Here is a 16329-nt window from a genome sequence, read left to right as displayed (position 1 = left end):
TTAGTAAACAGAGCAGTTAGCACTTCAGTGTCCCTTATCTTACTGAACAGTCTGAAAATATCTGTAATATCTGTAATGTAATGTTTTCAAGGAGGGTGACTTGTTCTGAAGACACTCTCATTCATTCCAACTCTATTTGAACACCATAAGCACTAATACAATGCTCTCTCATACATTGGCTCAACAGAAGGGAAAAGCAATCTTAGGTCATTTCAGCTACAGCCCCACTGACAATTTCCAATGAGTGATGTGTGTACAAGAGGTGGGACATAGAAGCAGTCACCACATACAGATAATTGAGTGGTAAATAATATATAAGATAACATTTGAGAAACATAGAACACATTCACATTGGGGACACTAATGAACATAATGTAAGTCTGTCACATACAAAAACAGGTCTGTCATGTATGGTTGTGTAAAAGACCCTCAGGGCCAGTTTCCCGGACACAGGTTAAGCCTAGTCCTGGACTAAAATGCATGGTCAATGAATAATCTCCATTGAAATAGCTTTGTAGTATTTTCCCGTACCATATCGTTGCGGCGGAAGAAGGTGTAGACAGCATACAGGTAGTAATCAAACAGCTGGGAAACACAGCGGATGACATCAAAGGCTTCAGAATGTTCATCATCCGCATGTATTTAACCTGTATGGGAAATATTAGAAAGGTATACATATTATTATATATGTTATTATATACTATTAGATATTAAATAACAAAACAATTGATATCAGTTAAACAGTTATCAACAGAAAGGTTAAAAAAAAGCTAATCTCAAAAACTACTAGCCTGGTATATTAGATACTTGGACATTCTGTTTGGATCTTCCACATCTAAACAAGTTGATCCAAAACCTTTGCGTCATCTTTTTGGGGGATTTGAATGGGATAAATTCTAATGTTTGAATGTAACTTTGAAGCAAATATCCTCTGGGCGATTTACAGTACATGACTGATATGAATGTGATCAGGATGCCAAAAAATTGACATGACGTTTGACATCAGCACTGCACCAAATGAAAGCACATATCTAATGTGATGAAACAACTGATTTACTCTCCATTCACCTCTATAAGATGTCCTGGGACGTAAAGGGTCTCAACTGTTCATCATATCCAACTAAAGCAGACAACATTGTAGCTGGGGTAACATTAGATCCCAGGACTCTCATAGTAATGTAATCTAAGATGTTTTAAGTCAATCATAATCGAATAGTGATTTATAATAATATATTTGCCCAGCTTATGGAGCATTTACATGTACTCTGAGGGGACGGAATTTAATTTGAGAAAAAGGTAATAAAATGAATAGCTACAGAGCACATGGCTGTAACAAGGTTACCATTGAACCAGAGCTGATGAAAGAGCCACTTTTTGAGCTGAGACTGGCACTTTCTTACTTTCTCTTTCTGTGAATACTAGAACCCTGTCATCTAACTTTTCAGAGCACTATTGAAACAGAAATGCAGATCAGGATGTCTTTCACATTAAGTGACTTGGTATACTGTACATGTTCTATTTGACTTAATACGTTTTAAATTATACATGTACTATTATACATCTGAAATGCAAAAACAATACAAATAAATGTTAGTTGAATAAAATTAATTTACTACACTGTAAGTGAACTGCGCTGGTCATTTAGAATGTTGTTTAGAAACGTAATTAAATTCTAATCAGTTAAAAACACGAGTGAAAAACAGAGATTTCTTCACAAACTCGGAGCCTTAACTACCTCACTTATCATAATGACATTTCTTCCTCTCCAATTAAATCAAATCAAAGACGGGTTGCGATTTGAGCAGGAAGCAAAATTGACTTTGAGGCACGACACCTCGCAACTGACGTCAAACAGACATTTACATTCCACTTAAGAAATGAAAGGTCACGGGGGTTTGGCGTGGATAATGATAGGCTAATGATGGCAGGTACAGGCCAGTCACACCGCCAGGTAGCCTTGGGAATAGGGTCCTGGTTCATCACATTCTTAAATGAGCGATGAGCTTGTTAATTGGTGCCGTTATCGAGGTCTCTGGCGGGAGAGGGGTCACCACGGTCATCACTTAGTGTCTTGGATGTTTCTGGGAGGTGAGAGGAGAGGAACAGAGGAGAGGAGAAGATTACTCACCGACCAGGCGAATCACGTTGAGGGTTGTGTTGGTCAGGATGGGAGCATTGGCACCCTTGTTAAGGCTGTAGTCCGACTTCTTCCTGCTGCGCAGCGTCTCCCTTGACGGGCTGATTAGAGAGAGAGGGGAGGTGCTGATTAGAGAGAGAGGAGAGGTGCTGATTAGAGAGAGAGGGGAGGTGCTGATTAGAGAGAGAGGAGAGGTGCTGATTAGAGAGAGAGGGGAGGTGCTGATTAGAGAGAGAGGGGAAGTGCTGATTAGAGAGAGAGGGGAGGTGCTGATTAGAGAGAGAGGAGAGGTGCTGATTAGAGAGAGAGGGGAGGTGCTGATTAGAGAGAGAGGAGAGGTGCTGATTAGAGAGAGAGGGGAGGTGCTGATTAGAGAGAGAGGAGAGGTGCTGATTAGAGAGAGAGGGGAGGTGCTGATTAGAGAGAGAGGAGAGGTGCTGATTAGAGAGAGTGGAGAGGTGCTGATTAGAGAGAGAGGGGAGGTGCTGATTAGAGAGAGAGGAGAGGTGCTGATTAGAGAGAGAGGGGAGGTGCTGATTAGAGAGAGAGGAGAGGTGCTGATTAGAGAGAGAGGAGAGGTGCTGATTAGAGAGAGAGGGGAGGTGCTGATTAGAGAGAGAGGGGAGGTGCTGATTAGAGAGAGAGGAGAGGCGTGAGGGCGGGACAACACAGTGGTTCATGTTCATAACCCTGTGGCTCAGTGGTTGAGCCCAGACAGATAGTGGTTCATGTTCATAACCCTGTGGCTCAGTGGTTGAGCCCAGACAGATAGTGGTTCATGTTCATAACCCTGTGGCTCAGTGGTTGAGCCCAGACAGATAGTGGTTCATTGTCATAACCCTGTGGCTCAGTGGTTGAGCCCAGACAGATAGTGGTTCATTGTCATAACCCTGTGGCTCAGTGGTTGAGCCCAGACAGATAGTGGTTCATGTTCATAACCCTGTGGCTCAGTGGTTGAGCCCAGACAGATAGTGGTTCATGTTCATAACCCTGTGGCTCAGTGGTTGAGCCCAGACAGATAGTGGTTCATTGTCATAACCCTGCGGCTCGGTGGTTGAGCCCAGACAGATAGTGGTTCATTGTCATAACCCTGCGGCTCGGTGGTTGAGCCCAGACAGATAGTGGTTCATGTTCATAACCCTGTGGCTCAGTGGTTGAGCCCAGACAGATAGTGGTTCATTGTCATAACCCTGTGGCTCAGTGGTTGAGCCCAGACAGATAGTGGTTCATTGTCATAACCCTGTGGCTCAGTGGTTGAGCCCAGACAGATAGTGGTTCATTGTCATAACCCTGTGGCTCAGTGGTTGAGCCCAGACACAGATAGTGGTTCATTGTCATAACCCTGTGGCTCAGTGGTTGAGCCCAGACACAGATAGTGGTTCATTGTCATAACCCTGTGGCTCAGTGGTTGAGCCCAGACAGATAGTGGTTCATTGTCATAACCCTGTGGCTCAGTGGTTGAGCCCAGACAGATAGTGGTTCATTGTCATAACCCTGTGGCTCAGTGGTTGAGCCCAGACAGATAGTGGTTCATTGTCATAACCCTGTGGCTCAGTGGTTGAGCCCAGACAGATAGTGGTTCATTGTCATAACCCTGCGGCTCAGTGATTGAGCCCAGACACAGACAGTGGTTCATTGTCATAACCCTGCGGCTCGGTGGTTGAGCCCAGACAGATAGTGGTTCATGTTCATAACCCTGTGGCTCAGTGGTTGAGCCCAGACACAGATAGTGGTTCATTGTCATAACCCTGTGGCTCAGTGGTTGAGCCCAGACAGATAGTGGTTCATGTTCATAACCCTGTGGCTCAGTGGTTGAGCCCAGACAGATAGTGGTTCATGTTCATAACCCTGTGGCTCAGTGGTTGAGCCCAGACACAGACAGTGGTTCATTGTCATAACCCTGTGGCTTGGTGGTTGAGCCCAGACAGATAGTGGTTCATGTTCATAACCCTGTGGCTCAGTGGTTGAGCCCAGACAGATAGTGGTTCATTGTCATAACCCTGCGGCTCGGTGGTTGAGCCCAGACAGATAGTGGTTCATGTTCATAACCCTGAGGCTCGGTGGTTGAGCCTAGACAGACAGCGGTTCAGATTCATAACCCTGAGGCTCGTTGGTTGAGCCCAGTCACAGACAGCAGTTCACAACCCTGAGGCTCGGTGGTTGAGCCCAGACACAGACAGTGGTTCATAACCCTGTGGCTTGGTGGTTGAGCCCAGACAGACAGCGGTTCAGATTCATAAACCTGAGGCTCAGTGGTTGAGCCCAGATATTCATTCGTAAAATCTCCTTAATTGATCAATTAAGAGGCGTGACACGAGAGGGCTAAAGACGTAGCTAAACGAGTGTTGGGGCAGTGGTGAACCGCTGATCTTACAGAACCAGCCCCCTGACTAATGATGAAACTGCATCTACCACCATTCATTACTACATCTCTAATTGCTGGACATGGACGTGACCTTCCAGCAGCACTTCAATTAGCCAGTGATTCCTTCTGATAGATTGGGAAATGAGCGTGTTAGAGGCTTAGATCAGTACAACACACTGGGGAGAACGCAGACCCTGCAGGCACTGTGTTCTCCTGCATGTAGTGAACCCAAGGCTTTACAGTTTTTTACGATTGCTGACACACTACAATTTAACTTTTCCCACAATTAGCAAAACCTTACACTCAAGGAGCAAAACACAAGGCTAGATTTGCACAACTGTAAGCACATTGTCAGCTTCACACTATTTGCAAAACATTACACACAGTGATTTGCAAAACACTAAACACACTTGTATACATCAGACACAGAAGTATATCATAATGTCACTTCCTTGCAATTCAAAAGCACTGACTGTCAAATTACCACACCTATGAGCCAATCTGTTAAACACAGCCATCAGGTGCACAAACACATGATTGCTAAATTGTAGACACACCAATCAGGTTTAAGCACTATAAAAATGCAGGAGGTAGGTTCACCTGCCTTCAACCAAAATGGAAGGAGTCAGAAGAAGAGTGAGGGTGAGAGGAGGAGTACACAGAGAAGGAGGTAGAGGAAGAGGCAGAGTCAGAGGTCGAGGAAGACCTGAAGCAGGAGGAGACTGTGCACAAAGAAGAAGAGGACCAACCTTATCAAATGACATTCGTGCAACACTAGTGGACCATGTTGTGAACCACGGATTGACGCTGAGGGAGGCTGGACTGAGAGTTCAGCCAAATCTTAGCAGATATACAGTGGCATCTGTCATAATGTCACTTTTCGACAGGAAAACAGGTAAAAGAAGATCTGTCTACAGTTACAGTAATCAGCCGCTTATTGTATGCACCATATCCGCACTTGTGATACCCCTTCCTGTGACATTGTACAGTAAGTTACATGTATTATTTTCTACATAGGATTGAGGGTCGGGAACGACAAGGAGGAAGGGGGCCCATATTCACGCAAGAACAAGAGAGAGAGATAATAGACATGGTTTTGGCCAATAATGCTATCAGGCTCAGAGAACTACAAGCCAACATTATCAGTGACCATGCCATTTTCAATAATGTCCATCAGGTCTCTCAGTCAACACTGGCACGCATCCTGAAAAGACATCAGGTTCAAATGAAACAACTTTATCGAGTGCCTTTTGAGCGGAATTCAGAGAGGGTCAAACGGCTGCGACATGAGTATGTGGAGGTTTGTATTGTTCACTTTAGCACTGTGATGTTGCATACTGCACACAGGACTTCTTTACATTGACTGTATACTAGACCTATCCTGAACTACACAATGTTGTCTTTCACTGTATTTCAGGGAGTTTTGCAGATGGATGCTGAGGAAATCCTGCATGAATTCATATACTGTATACAGATGAGGTAGGGTTCAACCTCACAAAAGCAAGAAGGCGAGGCAGAAATATCATTGGCCACAGGGCTATAATCAATGTCCCAGGGCAACGTGGGGATAACATCACCCTTTGCGCTGCCATTTCACAGCATGGGGTTGTCCTCCATCATGCAAAAATGGGCCCTTACAACACACCTCACATTCTCGCATTTTTGGACCGATTGCACCACATCGTCACAGTAGGTAATGAAATGCACCAGATGCAATACACAGTCTTCTGGGACAATGTGTCATTCCACCGCTCTGCTTTGGTCCAGAACTGGTTTCAACACCATCCACAGTTGACAGTACTATACCTTCCACCATACTCTCCGTTTCTAAACCCTATCGAAGAGTTTTTCTCTGCATGGCGGTGGAAGGTTTACGATCTCCAGCCCCAGGCTCAGGTACCCCTCATTCAGGCCATGGAGGACGCCTGTGACCAAGTCGACGGCGCAGCTGTGCAAGGATGGATTCGACATTCAAGACGGTTCTTCCCGCGTTGTCTTGCTAATGACGATATTGCTTGTGATGTTGATGAAATTCTCTGGCCAGATCCAGCTAGGCGAAGAGATAATGTATAGTATGTTTACTGTAGTATTTTCTGTACAATATTGTCATTTTTTTTCTGATTATTTTTTATGTTTGTTGTTGTTATTTACTGTAATTGTAACCTGTACTGGATACAGTATTTTAAGTTTGTCTGTTTGCTGAGCTAACAGTGTTATGCACACTACTGTAGTAGCATGAAAACTGGGACATGTTTTGTTGTGATTCTCCATGTTGACATGTTGACTGATTTGGGTATATGGAGAGAAATAAATGATATTTTCCTCAGTCTGCAGCGTTGGTCTTGTGTAGTGTTTGTATAGTTGCACTTTCTCTGTGTACTTCATTTACACTACTCTAATCACTGACAATTAGACTTGCTAAAAGTGTTTTAGGTTAGCAACAGCAGTGTGTAACTGGTTCAAAAAGATTGAAGTCATATGAAATGTGTGTGTTTCGTATGGTAACAAAATATTATTTTTATGAAGTCGTGTATAGTTTTGACAAAAGTGTTCCATTTTGCAAATGATCTGAAGTGTTGTGCTACTTTGGTGTAGGGTTGTGCTAATTGTGTGTAGTGTTTTGACAAACCGGGCCCTGTTTTCAAAATTGTGCTTAAACAATTGAAAAAAACTAATTCCTACATCTGTTCTTAATGAAGAGTTTTTGAATAGGTAAACGTGGTTTTTGCCCCCCGCTGCACATCTGCCACTCTCACACAATTAGCTGCCATATTGTAGCACGTAGTCACATACATAGTCTACCCAGTGATTTACTGCAGAATCTCCCCTCCTTTCTGTTAACAAGAGAACAATGGAAGGGTGTGTGTGTGTGTGTGTGGTAGTCGAGAAATGTAGTGGGAGGAAATGTATTTGAATGATCTGTTAACTGGCTTCTTTGAAAGCTTAATGAAATACTGTAGAAGACGAAGATTTGAGAACATTTTCACATGGGGATAAAAAGCCTCTAAGTGTGGTAATGCATCCTCTTTTCTGCACTAGAGGGCTAATGATTGTGTTCATCAAACATGTGATTTGAGTGCTATGAAGTAAGGGGAGCGTAAAAGAACACGTTTCATTATGTAGATGTAACAGTTCCAATGGTGGAATGAAAGAGTCAGGTGCAGAGAGCAGGGTAATCTCCAACAAGTGGATATTTATTCCTTCCAGAAATAAAGTACATAAACGGCGACGCCACACAAACAACGGGCGCGTCAAAATACTGTCCAATAAAAGTAGGACTGAAATCCACTATAAGGAACACCACCAACACAAACAGAAAAACAAGCCCGCACAAAAGTCGGCGGGCCAACTGGGTTTAAATAACCCCCTACCCTAAACACAAAACAGGTGATACAAATTAGACTAACTCAAAAGAAAACAGAAAAAGGGATCGGTGGCAGCTAGTAGACCGGAGACGACGAGCGCCGCCCGAACGGGAAGAGGCACCATCCTCGGCGGGATTCGTAACAGTACCCCCCTCCCGACGCGCGGCTCCCGCAGCGCGCCGACTCCGGCCTCGAGGACGACCCGGAGGGCGAGGAGCAGGGCGATCCGGATGGAGGCGGTGAAAGTCCCTCAAGAGGGACGGATCTAAAATGTCCCCCACCGGTACCCAGCATCTCTCCTCCGGACCGTACCCCTCCCAGTCCACGAGGTACTGCAGGCCCCTCACCCGGCGTCTTGAGTCCAGAATGGCTCGTATCCTATACGCCGGGGACCCCTCGATGTCGAGAGGGGGAGGAGGGACCTCCGGTACCTCACCTTCCTGCAGGGGACCAGCTACCACCGGCCTGAGGAGAGACACATGAAACGAGGGGTTAATACGATAGTAAGAGGGAAGTTGTAACCTATAACACACCTCGTTTATCCTCCTCAGGACTTTAAATGGCCCCACACACTGCGGCCCCAGCTTCCGGCAGGGCAGGCGGAGGGGCAGGTTTCGGGCCGAGAGCCAGACCCTGTCCCCTGGTGCGAACACAGGGGCCTCACTGCGGTGGCGGTCAGCGCTCCTCTTCTGCCGTTCACTGGCCTGCCTGAGAGAGTCCTGGACCGCTCGCCAGGTCTCTCTAGAGCGCTGTACCCACTCCTCCACCGCAGGAGCTTCGGTCTGGCTCTGATGCCACGGAGCCAGGACCGGCTGGTACCCCAGTACACACTCGAAGGGCGACATGTTCGTTGATGAGTGACGGAGTGAGTTCTGGGCCAACTCCGCCCACGGGACGTACCTCGCCCATTCTCCTGGCCGGTCCTGGCAATACGACCTCAGAAACCTACCCACTTCCTGGTTCACTCTTTCCACCTGCCCATTACTTTCGGGGTGATACCCAGAGGTGAGGCTGACCGAGACCCCCAGACGCTCCATAAACGACCTCCACACCCGGGACGTGAACTGGGGACCTCGATCAGATACGATATCCTCCGGCACCCCGTAATGCCGGAAGACGTGGGTAAATAGAGCCTCCGCAGTCTGTAGGGCCGTAGGGAGACCAGGCAATGGGAGGAGACGACAGGACTTAGAGAACCGATCCACAACGACCAGAATAGTAGTGTTCCCCTGAGATGGAGGAAGATCCGTCAAAAAATCTACCGAGAGATGAGACCATGGCCGTTGTGGAACCGGAAGGGGTTGTAACTTCCCTCTCGGTAGGTGCCTAGGAGCCTTACTCTGAGCGCATACCGAGCAGGAGGAGACATAGAGTCTCACGTCCTTAGCCAAGGTGGGCCACCAGTATTTCCCTCTAAGACCACGCACTGTCCTCTCCATCCCCGGATGACCCGAAGCAGGTAGTGTGTGAGCCCACCGAATCAATCGATCACGGACACCAAGCGGTACGTACCTAAGGCCAGTCGGACACTGGGACGGCACAGGTTCTACCCTCAACGCCCGCTCGATGTCCGCGTCCACCTCCCATACCACTGGAGCCACCAGACAAGAGGCGGGAAGGATGGGAGTCGGATCGATGGGCCGGTCATCCGTGTCATAGAGACGAGACAGCGCGTCGGCCTTAGTGTTGAGGGAACCTGGTCGGTAAGAGATCGTAAATCTAAAACGAGTAAAGAACATGGCCCACCTCGCCTGACGCGGATTCAGTCTCCTCGCCTCTCGGATATACTCCAGATTGCGGTGGTCAGTCCAGATGAGAAAAGGGTACTTCGCCCCCTCAAGCCAGTGTCTCCACACCTTCAGGGCTTTTACCATAGCTAGTAGCTCCCTGTCCCCCACATCATAGTTCCGCTCCGCCGGACCCAGCTTCTTAGAAAAGAAGGCACAGGGACGGAGCTTCGGTGGCGTGCCCGAGCGCTGTGATAGCACGGCTCCAACACCAGCCTCGGACGCATCCACCTCCACTATGAACGCTAATGAAGGGTCCGGATGCGCCAACACGGGAGCCTCAGTAAACCGTGCCTTCAACTGGTTGAAAGCTCCCTCTGCCTCGGCCGACCACTGTAGACGCACCGGCCCTCCCTTTAGCAGTGAGGTAATGGGTGCTGCCACTTGGCCAAAACCCCGGATAAACCTCCGGTAGTAATTGGCAAACCCTAAAAACCGCTGCACCTCCTTTACCGTGGTTGGAGTCGGCCAATTACGCACGGCGTTAACGCGGTCACTCTCCATCACCACCCCTGAGGTGGAAATGCGATAACCCAGGAAGGAAACGGCTTGTTTGGAGAACACACATTTCTCAGCCTTGACGTATAAGTCATGCTCCAGCAGCCGCCCAAGGACCCTGCGCACCAGGGAGACATGCGCGGCGCGTGTGGCAGAATAGATCAAGATGTCATCAATATACACTACCACACCCTGCCCGTGCAAGTCCCTGAGAATCTCATCTACAAAGGATTGAAAAACGGCTGGAGCATTCTTTAACCCATACGGCATGACGAAGTACTCATAGTGGCCTGATGTGGTACTAAACGCTGTTTTCCACTCGTCTCCTTCCCGAATACGCACCAGATTATACGCGCTCCTGAGATCCAGTTTTGTGAAAAAACGTGCTCCGTGGAATGATTCCACCGCCGTAGCGATGAGAGGTAGCGGATAACTAAATCCCACTGTGATTGAATTTAGACCTCGATAATCAATGCACGGACGCAGACCTCCCTCCTTCTTTCTCACAAAAAAGAAACTCGAGGAGGCGGGTGACATGGAGGGCCGAATGAACCCCTGTCTCAGAGTTTCCGTGACATATGTCTCCATAGCCAACGTCTCCTCCTGTGACAATGGGTACACATGACTCCTGGGAAGTGCAGCGTTCTCCTGGAGGTTTATCACGCAATCCCACCGTCGATGAGGTGGTAATTTGGTCGCTTTCTTCTTACTAAAAGCGATAGCCAAATCGGCATATTCTGGGGGAATGCGCACAGTGGAAACCTGGTCTGGACTCTCCACCGATGTGGCACCGATGGAAACTCCCACACACCTACCTGAACACTCCTCTGACCACCCCTGAAGAGCTCCCTGTCTCCAGGAAATGAGGGGATTGTGAATGGCTAGCCAGGGAACCCCCAACACCACCGGAAACCCAGGTGAATCAATAAGGTAGAAACTAATCTGCTCCCTATGATCCCCCTGCGTTATGTCCAGCGGAATCGTGGCCTCCCTGATCAGCCCTGACCCTAACGGTCGGCTATCTAAGGAGTGCACAGGGAAAGGGGGGTCTATCTGTACCAACGGAATACCCAACTTACGGGCTAGTCCGCGATCCATAAAACTCCCAGCTGCGCCTGAGTCTACTAGCGCCTTATGCTGGAGAGAGGGGAAAAACGCAGGGAAAAAAATAACCAAAAACATGTGACCGACAGGAAGCTCTGGGTGAGTCTTGTGCCTACTCACCTGGGGTGACCGAGAAGTATTCCGCCTGCCATCTCTACTCCCAGAGGCGCTCCTCCTGCACCGGTCTGAAGTGTGTCCTCTCCGGCCACAATAGGTGCAAGAGAAGCCACCTCCTCCGGCCCCCCTAGATGCAGCCCCTCCCAACTCCATCGGAGTTGGAGCGGGAGGGCTGGGAGGTGGAACTGACAGGACCCCCTCTGAACGCCCGCGGGCAGCTAGCAGATTGTCCAGTCGTATAGACATGTCAATTAGCTCATCGAGAGAGAGGGTAGTGTCTCGACAAGCTAGCTCCCGACGGACGTCCTCCCGAAGGCTACATCGGTAATGGTCCATCAGGGCCCTGTCATTCCACCCCGCACCAGCAGCCAAGGTCCGGAACTCCAAGGCGAAGTCTTGCGCACTCCTCGTCTCCTGTCTGAGGTGGAACAGTCGCTCACCCACCGCTCGGCCCTCCTGAGGGTGGTCAAATACGGCCCGAAAGCGGCGGGTGAACTCTGGGTAGTGGTCTCGAACCGAGTCTGGGCCGTTCCAGACCGCATTAGCCCATTCCAGGGCTCTACCCATCAGACAGGAGATGAGGAGGCTAACACTCTCCTCTCCAGAGGGAGTCGGATGAACGGTGGCCAAGTAGAGCTCCAACTGGAGCAAAAACCCCTGGCACCCAGCCACCGCTCCGTCGTACTCCCTTGGGAGCGCGAGACGCAATGCGCCTGAACCAGATGCCGACGTTGAAGGGGTAGGTTGCGACGTCTGGGAAGGAGCTGGTGTAGCTGTCGGGATACCACTCCTCTCCCATCGCTCCATCCTCTCCATCATCATGTCCATAGCCGACCCAATCCGATGGAGAACGGCGGTGTGATGAAGGACACGCTCCTCCATCGATGGAAGAGGGGTGGTTGCTGCTTCTGCTGACTCCATTACGGGGTGCGGGCTTCTGTAACAGTTCCAATGGTGGAATGAAAGAGTCAGGTGCAGAGAGCAGGGTAATCTCCAACAAGTGGATATTTATTCCTTCCAGAAATAAAGTACATAAACGGCGACGCCACACAAACAACGGGCGCGTCAAAATACTGTCCAATAAAAGTAGGACTGAAATCCACTATAAGGAACACCACCAACACAAACAGAAAAACAAGCCCGCACAAAAGTCGGCGGGCCAACTGGGTTTAAATACCCCCTAACCTAAACACAAAACAGGTGATACAAATTAGACTAACTCAAAAGAAAACAGAAAAAGGGATCGGTGGCAGCTAGTAGACCGGAGACGACGACCGCCGAGCGCCGCCCGAACGGGAAGAGGCACCATCCTCGGCGGGATTCGTAACAGTAGACAAAGAACTTGATGCAGTTGTGCCGACTGATGGGTTATGTAGGGGTGAGCTAAAAATATATTTCAGACACCTATTCTAAATATATAGCCAATACATGCATTTAAATGGCTTTTTCTACCGCGATATACACTTGTCCTTTTTCCAGAAAGACCACCAGATATACCCTGGCATTATGTGGCTGAGCCATGAAGATAAAGACCTCCCATGTCCACGAGTCCTGGTTTCTTTGCCGCTGTTGTTGGTTCCTCTCACGCTGCTTGATCCATGGTTGGTGGGTAGTTCTGTCACGATCGTCTTGATAAGAGAGAGAGGACCAAGGCGCAGCGCGTGAAAAATACATCTTCTTTTAATGAAGGAAAAAATAAAACACTTACAAAATGAACAAAACAAACGACCGTGAAGCTAAACCTGAACTAAGTGCACACATGCAACATAGAACATAGACATAGACAACTACCCACAAAAGCCTACTGCCTATGGCTGCCTTAAATATGGCTCCCAATCAGAGACAATGAATGACAGCTGTCTCTGATTGAGAACCAATCTAGGCAGCCATAGACATAACTAGACAACTACACTCTTCTCTGCCCCATACACATACAACACCCCTAGACACTACAAAACACATACATTCCCCATGTCACACCCTGACCTAACTAAAAAACATAAAGAAAACAAAGAATACTAAGGCCAGGGCGTGACAGTACCCCCCCCCCCCAAAGGTGCGGACTCCGACCGCACAACCTGAAATAGAAAGGGGAGGGTCCGGGGTGGGCCCCATCATGGCGGCGGCTCGGGTGCGGGACGTGGCCCCCACTCCACATTGTCAATACCCGCTTTGGTAGCCTCCTCCAAATGGCCACCCTCCAAATTAACCCCACCGGACTAAGGGGCAGCACCGGACTAAGGGGCAGCACCGGAATGAAGGGCAACACCGGAATGAGGGGCAGCTCCGGAATGAGGGGCAGCACCGGACTGGCTGGCGGATCCTGGCTGGCTGGCTCTGGCGGATCCTGGCTGGCTGGCGGATCCTGGCTGGCTGGCGGATCCTGGCTGGCTGGCTCTGGCGGATCCTGGCTGGATGACGGCTCATGGCTGGATGACGGCTCTGGCTGGTCATGGCTCGCTGACGGCTCTGGCTGGTCATGGCTCGCTGACGGCTCTGGCTGGTCATGGCTCGCTGACGGCTCTGGCTGGTCATGGCTCGCTGACGGCTCTGGCTGGTCATGGCTCGCTGACGGCTCTGGCTGGTCATGGCTCGCTGACGGCTCTGGCTGATCCTGTCTGGCGGAAGGCTCTGGCTGATCCTGTCTGGCGGAAGGCTCTGGCTGATCCTGTCTGGCGGAAGGCTCTGGCTGATCCTGTCTGGCGGAAGGCTCTAGCTGATCCTGTCTGGCGGAAGGCTCTAGCGGCTCCTGTCTGGCGGAAGGCTCTAGCGGCTCCTGTCTGGCGGACGGCTCTGAAGGCTCATGGCAGACGGGCGGCTTTGCAGGCTCATGGCAGACGGGCGGCTTTGAAGGCTCAGTACAGACGGGCAGTTCATGCGGCGCTTGGCAGACGGACAGTTCAGACGGCGTTGGGCAGACGGGCAGTTCAGGCGCCGTTGGGCAGACGGGCAGTTCATGCGGCGCTTGGCAGACGGACAGTTCAGACGGCGTTGGGCAGACGGGCAGTTCAGACGGCGTTGGGCAGACGGGCAGTTCAGGCGCCGTTGGGCAGACGGGCAGTTCAGGCGCCGCTGGGCAGACGGTCAGTTCAGGCGCCGCTGGGCAGACGGCAGACTCTGGCCGGCTGAGACGCACTGTAGGCCTGGTGCGTGGTACCGGAACTGGAGGTACCGGGCTAAAGACACGCACCTTCAGGCTAGTGCAGGGAGCAGCAACAGGGCACACTGGACTCTCAAGGCGTACTATAGGCCTGGTGCTTGGTACCGGCACTGGTGGTACCGGGCTGAGGGCACGCACATCAGGGCGAGTACGGGGAGAAGGAACAGTGCGTACAAGGCTCTGGAGACGCACAGGAGACTTGATGCGTGGTGCCGGGACTGGAGGCACTGGGCTGGAGACACGCACCACAGGGCTAGTGCGTGGAGGAGGAACAGGGCTCTGGAGACGCACTGGAAGCCTGGTGCGTGGTGTAGGCACTGGTGGTACTGGACTGGAGCGAGGAGGTGGCGCCGGAAATACCGAACCGTGCAGGCGTACTGGCTCCCTTGAGCACTGAGCCTGCCCAACCTTACCTGGTTGTATGCTCCCCGTCGCCCGACCAGTGCGGGGAGGTGGAATAACCCGCACCGGGCTATGTAGGCGAACCGGGGACACCATGCGTACGGCTGGTGCCATGTAAGCCGGCCCGAGGAGACGCACTGGTGGCCAGATGCGTTGGGCCGGCTTCATGACATCCGGCTCAACGCTCAATCTAGCCCGGCCGATACGTGGAGCTGGAATGTACCGAACCGGGCTATGCACGCCTACAGGAGACACCATGCGCTCTACTGCGTAACACGGTGTCTGCCCGTACTCTCGCTCTCCACGGTAAGTACAAGGAGTGGGCGCAGGTCTCCTACCTGACTTCGCCACTCTCCCTTCTAGCCCCCACCCAAGAAATTTTTGGGGTTTACTCACAGGCTTCCTTGCTAGTCGCATACCCTCATAACTCCGGTTCCTCTCTCCGGTTGTCTCTGCTCTCCTAATCGCCTCCAGCTGTTCCCATGGGAGGCGATCTCTTCCAGCTCGGATCTCCTCCCATGTGTAGCAACCCTTGCCGTCCAAAACATCCTCCCATGTCCACGAGTCCTGGTTTCTTTGCCGCTGTTGTTGGTTCCTCTCACGCTGCTTGATCCATGGTTGGTGGGTAGTTCTGTCACGATCGTCTTGATAAGAGAGAGAGGACCAAGGCGCAGCGCGTGAAAAATACATCTTCTTTTAATGAAGGAAAAAATAAAACACTTACAAAATGAACAAAACAAACGACCGTGAAGCTAAACCTGAACTAAGTGCACACATGCAACATAGAACATAGACATAGACAACTACCCACAAAAGCCTACTGCCTATGGCTGCCTTAAATATGGCTCCCAATCAGAGACAATGAATGACAGCTGTCTCTGATTGAGAACCAATCTAGGCAGCCATAGACATAACTAGACAACTACACTCTTCTCTGCCCCATACACATACAACACCCCTAGACACTACAAAACACATACATTCCCCATGTCACACCCTGACCTAACTAAAAAACATAAAGAAAACAAAGAATACTAAGGCCAGGGCGTGACATATACCCTGGAATTATGTGGCTGAACCATGAAGAGAAAGACCACCAGATATACCCTGGCATTATGTGGCTGAGCCATGAGGAGAAAGACCACCAGATATACCCTGGAATTATGTGGCTGAACCATGAAGAGAAAGACCGCCAGATATACCCTGGAATTGTGTGGCTGAGCCATGAGGAAAAAGACCAGACATACCCTGGCATTATGTGGCTGAGCCATGAAGAGAAAGACCAGCAGATATACCCTGCATTATGTGGCTGAGCCATGAAGAGAAAGACCACCTGGTATACCCTGGAATTATGTGGCTGAGCCATGAGGAGAAAGACCACCAGATATACCCTG

General features: G+C 50.0%; 1 pseudogene; it reads right to left on the bottom strand.

The window, feature by feature from the left end:
* Positions 1-16329, bottom strand: part of LOC120022593 — a 282457-nt pseudogene that overhangs the window by 105727 nt on the left and 160401 nt on the right.

This window comes from Salvelinus namaycush, chromosome 27 (assembly GCF_016432855.1).
Source record: "Salvelinus namaycush isolate Seneca chromosome 27, SaNama_1.0, whole genome shotgun sequence".
NCBI lineage: Eukaryota > Metazoa > Chordata > Actinopteri > Salmoniformes > Salmonidae > Salvelinus > Salvelinus namaycush.
This window is presented reverse-complemented; position numbering and strand designations above follow the sequence as displayed.